Source organism: Pleurodeles waltl, chromosome 7 (genome assembly GCF_031143425.1).
Source record: "Pleurodeles waltl isolate 20211129_DDA chromosome 7, aPleWal1.hap1.20221129, whole genome shotgun sequence".
Lineage (NCBI taxonomy): Eukaryota > Metazoa > Chordata > Amphibia > Caudata > Salamandridae > Pleurodeles > Pleurodeles waltl.
In genome coordinates, this window is record NC_090446.1 from 45148581 (window position 1) to 45157060 (window position 8480).

The following is an 8480-nucleotide window of genomic DNA, read 5'->3' on the forward strand; positions in this document are numbered from 1 at the left end:
AAACACGTCAGTTTTCTTTGGGAAAATGTGATGTGTCCATGTTGGGTCTCCTGTCGTGGGCATTAGGCCTATTCACGCAAGTGAGGTACCATTTTTATCTGGAGACTTGGGGGAACACAGAATAGAAGAACAAGTGTTATTGCCCCTTGTCTTTATCTACATTTTTTCCTTCCAAATGTAAGACAGTGTGTAAAAAAGACGTCTAATTGAGAAATGCCCTGTAATTCACATGCTAGTATGGGGACCCCAGAATTCAGAGATGTGCATATAACCACTGCTTCTCAACACCTTATCTTGTGCCCATTTTGGAAATACAAAGGTTTTCTTGATACCTATTTTTCACTCTTTATATTTCACTTAATGAACTGCTGTATACCCGGCATAGAATGAAAACCGATTGTAAGGGGCAGCTCATTTATTGGCTCTGGGTACCTAAGGTTCTTCATGAACCTGCAAGCCCTATATATCCCCACAACCAGAAGAGTCCAGCAGACGTAACGGTATATTGCTTTCAAAAATCTGACATTGCAGTAAAAAGTTACAGAGTAAAACGTGAAGAACAATTGCTGGTTATTTCACCTCAATTTCAATATTTTTTTATTTCAGCTGTTATTTTCCATAGGAAAGCCTTGAAGGATCTACACAAATCACCCCTTGCTGAATTCAGAATTTTGTCTACATTTCGGAAATGTTTAGCTGTCTGGGATCCAGCATTGGTTTCACACCCATTTCTGTCACTAACTGGTAGGAGGCTAAAAGCACAAAAAATAGTAAAAATGGGGTATGTCCCAGTAAAATTCCAAAATTGTGTTGAAAAATGTGGTTTTCTGATTCAAGTCTGCCTGTTCCTGAAAGCTGGGAAGATGGTGATTTTAGCACCACAAACCCTCTGTTGATGCTGTTTTCAGAGTAACAAATACAAGCCGCCTTCTGGAGTCCTTTTTCCCCTTTATTTTTTAAAAAAAACGACATTTTTGCTGTATTTTGGCTAATTTCTTGGTCTCCTTCAGGAGAACCCACAAACTCTGGGTACCTCTAGAATCCCTAGGATGTTGGAAAAAAGGACGCAAATTTGGCGTGGGTAGCCTAAGCGCGCCCTGCCCCAAATAGCCAAAAAACGGGCTGGCAGTGAATGGGTTATGTGAATGTCTCGGCAATTTGGCAAAAGTGGTGCAAACTTACAAAAAACTATTGTATTTTGTAAGTTAGTGCCACTTTTGAATTAAAAAGCGGCGCAAATGAAGCTCTAAAAAAGTAAAATGTGGGCCTAAGTCTCACTCGTTGAGAGTGAGAGTCACGGTTGGAGTGCGGGTTCAACTCTTACTCACAACAGGCTAAATGTTACACTTTGTAAGAAGGGCTAGGGCTCAAACTCTAACAGCAAATCTTTTTGGAGCTATATTGCAGACAGAGCAGCCCATGACAGCTGCAAAGTCTTTACCAGGCAATTCTGACACAGAGAACCTCAACTAATTTAAGAATATGTTAGCTTAATGCTCACTAGTTTTGAAGGCATAAGTCTACCTTACTATCATCATTGATGAAATAAAAAATAAAAATCAACTTCATTCCTTTCTATGTATTAGTCCCTCAGAGAAAAGCTTATCAAGAGACCTAAAGCGGCCCCTAGCTAGACCTTAAAATGAAGAAAACCAAGAGCTTGATATATCCACATTTTGTAGATACCACTAAACATTCCGTTACCATAAGTGACATATGCCTAATAAAACTGGGGGAGCCTCCCAAGCTGATTAAACAAGCTCCTTCATTATGCAGAAATATACCAGAATGGCACATGAAGCAATGCTGAGATGTGCTTAGTGGTCCTATAAAACAGTAAATTTATCTTGCTGAAAGCAACTGAAAATATTGATTCTATTATCACAGTTGTGCTCTTTGACCTTTAAATAGTCCATATCTGTGTTCAATATATAATGATTAACCAGAAGCAGACAAACAGTGCAGGGAAATGGTTTCATTTTCATGTTTGCCCGGATAAAATACCTGTTCTGTTGCTAGCATGACTGTTAGAATCAGCTTTCTGCAGCTAATGGAATGTCTTGTTCAACTTTTTTATAAAAAAGTTCCTTGGAACAGATTCTCTATATTCATGGAGGTTTCTCAGGTAAGAAATAGATTGAGAGGCAGATTCAAGTGTACATCTAGTTACTGTAATGTTGACATATGTTTTCCTGCACTCTGACTTTTAACCAATTGAGATCTGTTTCTGAGTTATCTCAATTTCTTCAGTAAGAGGTTGTCAGACCCTCCTCAAGTGGCCACGCAGCAGGTAGGGACTACTAGACCTCAAACGTGGAGGGGGGGCAAGATTGATGCATCTGGTATCCCCAGGTCTGTCCTACTCTGATAACCGGGCCAAGTAAACCCCCTCCACACTTAACTTTCAAGGTGGCAAGGTCAAGAAGTCATAGTCTTCTCATGGAGGTATTGTGGAAGTGCTTAATCAATTGACAGACCCAATAGTTTGAAGATCAAGCTCTTATCTTTTCAAGAAAGAAAATACTTTAATTTCAAAATGCTACTCAACAGTACACCCTAGCTTGAACAAAAGAAGTCATGGTCTCTGGTGCTACATTAGCGGGGCACCCCCTGCACGTTCGCTGTCCCCACTGTCCTTGGTTCTCTTTCCAGTTCTGGTGCTCCCCACTGTCTCTAGGGGTAAGCAGCAGTATCAGGAATGTAGCATGAGTGCAGTTCCATCACCCCCAATGTGTACATGCGCTCAGTTTTGAAACTCTGACTGCTTTACGGGTCAGTCAGTCCTCTTAGGTTCAGGCTAAGGCTGCCCACTATTGGTGAGGTGACTACGTTCTCTGAGAAGCTGCGCAACAGAGGCATGCAGTTTTGCAGCACCCTTTAATCTAGGACAAAGGGCTGTGTTCGCAATCATGCCTGCTCGGCTCCTTCTTTACAGTCACCTGTAATAGCAGTCCTGCGATAACGCACTCCCAACAGAATCATTGGTAAGGGTAGCCCCTTGGGGTCCTTGCAGTAGGCAGCTGTAACCCACTCCGGGACCAGGTGGCCAGCTCGGCCATAGGTTTAGACCCTGACACTTGAGAAGATGCAGCCCTGCATAAGTTGGTACTGGATTCATCAGATGCATGCAGGAAAGTACCCTCTTTTTTGGCATGTTACCCCCAATTTCTGCCTGATGTCAGTGTGGTTGACTGTGTTCACTGGGATTGTGCTAACCAGGACACCAGTGATTATACTCTCTCTCCTCTAAAGTTTGTCCCGGTATACTGGTAACCCAGTATGTCACCCAAAATTGGCCTACTGGTCCCACCTTATAAGTCCATAGTATATGGTACCTAGGTACCCAGGGCATTGGGGTTCCAGGGGATACCTATGGGCTGCAGCATATATTGTGCCACCCATAGGGAGCCCATGCAAAGGCTTCTACAGAACTGCCATTGCAGCCTGTGTGAAATGGTGCATGCACCCTTTCACTGCCATTTACACTGCACCAGGTCACTTATACGTCACCCCTATGGCAGGCCTTCCAGCCCTGAAGGCAGGGTGCAGAGTACCTGTGTGTGAGGGTACCTCTGCACTAGCAGAGGTGCCCCCACGACCTCCAGGACCATTTTCCTGGACTTCGTGAGTGCTGGGATGCCATTTTACACGTGCACTGGACATAGGTCACTACCTATGTCCAGCTTCACAATGGGAACTCCGAATATGAGCATGTTTGGTATCAAACATGTTGGAATCATACCCCTACTACTGCCATTACAGCCTTCTGAGGTTTTTCAGGCAGCCCCAGCTGCTGCCACATCACAGGCAGGTTTCTGCCCTCCTGTTGCTCAAGCAGCTGAAGCCCAGGAAGGCAGAACAAAGGATTTCCTTTGGGGGAGGGATGTTACACCCTCTCCCTTAGGAAATAGGTGTTACAGGCATGGAAGGGGTAGCCTCCCATAGCCTTTGGAAATGCTTGGAAGGGCACAGATGGTGCCTCCTTGCATAATCCAGTCTAGACCGGTTCAGGGACGCCCAGTTTCTGCTCTGGTGCAAAACTGGACCAAGGAAAGGGGAGTGACCACTCCCCTGTCCATCACCACCCCAGGGGTGGTAATCAGAACTCCTCTAGAGGGTCCCTGGGTTTTGCCATCTTGGATTCCAAGGTGGTAGGGAATTCTGGGAGCATCTGAGTAGCCAGTGCCAGCAGGTGGCGCCAGAGCCCTCCCCTGATTGGTGCTTACCTGTGTAGCTGACCAATCCCCATTTCAGGGCTATTTAGGGTCTCTTTCTTGGATGGTTCTTCAGACTGTTTAATGTTACTCGGCACCGACCTTTAATATGCACTATTCTCCACCTATTATCTAAAAAAGTGGCACCCCGCAATATGCACTGGAGGCAAACCCTAAATGAATCCCCCGCAAGAAATGTGTCCCGCGCTCTGAAGATGGCCGTGGGCTTATGTTCGAAGCCTTATCCCTCCGCATGGTTCAAGTCTAGTGGTGCCTCTGCTGGGAGGTCCTTACAGTTGTGTGTTATCCATAACGTACCTCAGTAACTAGACTCGTGTTCACTTCACTTCTATTGAAATATTTCCATTTACCTGCTACTATGTTCCTCTTTTTCAGGAAAATACTTTGCATCCCAATCCTTCGTAATAGCTCCTAAAATCTTGTGCCTCCTGCAGTTTGGTACGTTGCAAAAGAACAATTTATGTGATCTTATGGGAAATAAAATATATTTCGTATTCCTATTGCCAGTTCAAGACATCAAGACAGGGCAACACTCAAAATTAATTACCAGAGCTGGCCATAAGTTGATGTTGTTTTTAATTTTTTTTGCAGCATTATCAATCTTAACAGTGGATTTATCCTTCTACTCAAGTTTGCATTAGCTTCATGGCTTCCATCAGGAAGAGGGAATCTCTGGATCCTAGGTGGCTTCAGTCCCAGACGCGTCATAGTCCGGATCCAGATGTATAACTCACTAGCCCAGACAAATACCTCAGAATGACTTAAAGAAATATTCGGCGTCAAAGTGGACTTTCCATCTACACCACAGGATGCAGTGTGCGTATTTAAATTAGGAGCTGAATCAGGAGCTACATTAAGAGAGTCCGGGCCTCATTTAGGGGCACATTTACGAGCCTTGTGAGATGCCGGTGCGTCACTTTTCTTGACGCTCCGGGAGCGCAGTGTGCGGACCCACATCTACAGGCCGCGCAAAGCCACTTTGCATAGCTTTTCATCACCTCGTAGATAAAGTGTAAGGCAACGCAGAGCAAGTCGCTGCATTGCCTGACACTGCGTCAGGGGAGGGGTGTTTCATGGGAATTGCGGTGGGTGTTTCCACACAACATCCAGGGTTTTTGATGCATTCCCAGGAATGCATCAAAACTCTATGCCTCCCTGGAGCACACATAGAAAGAGGAAAAAGCCTGCATGGATTGCTTTTGTGCAGGAAGATGCCCCTTCCTCCACAAAAACAATGCTGTCTACACCGCAAATACCCTTGCACCATGGTGTAAGCGTGCCTGCATTGGCAGTAGGCACCAAATTGGGCACCGGCACTGGCTGAAAGGACAGGAATGCACTGTATCTTGTAAATACGGTGCCTCCCTGCCCTTTCAAATTGGCATGGGGCAGGGCAGCAAAAAGGCTTTCTTCGCCGCCCTATGCCAAATATTTGTAAATATGACCCTTAGTACTTGGAGAGATTTTCTTGCTCTACTGAGAGGCAGAAACGCCACGTTTCCTCCAGCAGAGCCTCAGTGGTAACCATGAGTTGACAGCCCATCTGGCAGTGGGTGTCAGTCATTGTAGGACAGCAAGTCCACTATTTATAGTAGTTAGTCTGACATACTTTTTTCCTATTTAGGACCAACATGGAAAGCCTACCATTGTATTTTTCAAGAGACAAAATCCTGCTTTGGGTGCTTGTTTCTTGAAAACAACCATACTTCTCCCATGTTGGTGCATCAAACATGATGACCGCTTACAAAGTTTCAGCACCTTCAGTGAGGCCATTATGGTGATGGCTTAGATGAAGTCATGGAGGTCCCCTCCTGCCAAGATGGTCAGTAGCTCACAGACCAAGATCTAAATGACATCCTCTGTCCTCCCTGTCTGCCCTTTTGCAGTCTCTCTCTTCCTCGTCTCAATAGTTATTGCTAATAATAGTTTTTATTGGGCTTAACAACCTATTGATGGGAATATTAGTAGAGGCTGGAGCTAGTTGAATAAGTGCTCATGTCTTCTTATTATATTGCTCATTAGAACAGCTTGCATCTTAACCACATCTGTAATTTTCTCTGACCGAAGCATTCTGAAATAAGTAAGCAAAGAGAAGCAAACAAACAGAAACGGAAAGGAAAGATCAGACAGGAATTTCTGCCGAGGAGTCTGCAGCCTTGAATTTCTGTACATCAACACACAATGCTTCATAGGTTGAGTGTCAGGTGGGAGCAGGACTTGGGGGTGCACTGCCAATAACAGGAGGGGGCATTCATCAGCAGCCCCTCTTGTGGGTGGTGAGGCCTCCTCTTTCGGCCCACACACTCTCCACTAGACCAGACACGTTGAGGCTCTCAGCTGAAAGGCACACTATGCAGCATATGTAGTGGTAAAAACAAGAACTGGCAAAGCCAATAGGTCTCACCTATACAAGAGTTATTGGCTATTGCAATGTGTTTTGCCATAGTGTACACCAGTGTGGCTGCTGTTCAGCATGGCTAAATGTTAGTGGCATTGGGGTGTCAAAGTGGGGGAGTGGAGTATCATAGAGTGGATTTTTTGGAATGTCATAAAGTGGAGCAGAAGGAGTAGAGTGCCACATATTTGAGTAGAGGGGAGTAGAGTTCAGTGGTTCAGTGGCAAAGAGTGTCGCAGAATGGAGTGGGGTGGAATAGGTTTGAGTGGATTGGAATGGATTCAGGTAGTGTGGTGGATTGGAGTACAGTGGATGGATTGAATTGGAGTGGGGTGGTTTGAAATGGGATGAGGTGGATGGGATTGGTGTGGACTCAAGTGGGGTAGATTGGATTGGGGTGGGTGGTTTGGATTGGAGTGCTATGGCTGGGGTGGGCTGGATTAGATTGACTGAAGTGGAGTGGATTAGACTGGAGTGGGGTGGATGGGATTCACTGGGTTGGAGTGGGGTAGTTTGGATGGGGGTGGATAGGGATTGGAGTGGGGTGAATCTCTGATTTAGAACAGTAATCTGCACACTAAAGGTTGGAGATACGTCTATGTATTCAGAGATTATCTCCATTGGTGACCCAACGCCTGAGATAATAGGCCGGTCAGGTGGAGAGCCCCTTGTTCCCTCTATTTTATTCATTTTTGGAAGGGTGTATATAAATGGGATCCTAGCAGTTGGATTGTATAGATATCTATATTCAGATCCAGAAATGAGGCAAAGTTCCCCCCAGTGGTTAGGTTTGTGTTGTATAGTCATGTTAAAGCCAGGCATAGGGTTCTGTGTAGGTCTTTGGTAAGCCGTACTATCCGACAATTGCCTGATGATTTCATTGTTGTAGTCCTGTGATTCATGACCAGTCTGTTGCCCACCTTGTCAGCTTCTTTGATAATTATGTTCTTGTTAGTGGTTAGTGTATGTATCACCTCTCTTTCCTGTTTGGAAATGTTGTGACCCTGTATCTGTTTGTGACAATTTATGTAAGAGCCTTCTAGTTTTTAGATATCACGTGTTACCGTCTGGTGGAACAAGTCAATAACATTGTCAGGTGCCACGGACGGGTACATATTGATCTTGTTTTAAGACCACTGTCCAGGTCTATACTGGGCATGATGTCAAGATTTGCTATTCCTTGTTCCAAAGATGGAGAGAGACCCTGCGTGTTTTCCATGGACAATAATAGTTGTACATCTCTTACATCGTTATTAGACATGAGGCACACCGGATTGACACTGGTAGAAGGAGCTTGTGGTTTTCATTTATTCAGAATTTTTTTTACTAACTCTAACTTGCTTACAAACTTGAAACAGAAGATATGTAAGTTAACAAAGTCAGGTAATGTCACGGGAACAAACCCTGGGCCCTTGCTAAGCACCTTGATTTCATGTACATCCTTTATGTAATTAGAAAGATTAACAACCAAAACATTTTCACTGGAGGAATGCGTATCCGTTCCGTCCTGGTCAAACTTTATTTTCTCAGGTTGCGTGAGACTGACCTTGTGGTCATGCCCTCCCTCTTACTCTTGTTTTGTCCCCTTCTTGTTTTTTATGCATATATCCTACTTGGAGAACTGTTGTCTTGTTCCCTTTTGGCACCTCTCTAGTTCTACTAAAAAGAGTTAGTAGGTGTAGGTAGTTAACCCCCAGTAGAATTTATAGAGTCATTGTTTTTATGACTAGAAATACTAGAAACATCAGATTCACTATTGGACAAGTTGGGCGATACCCTTCCTCTGATGTTGCCATGAGGCCCGTCCGTGACTTAGTTTTATTGTTATCAAATATGCGAATTTAGGCGAA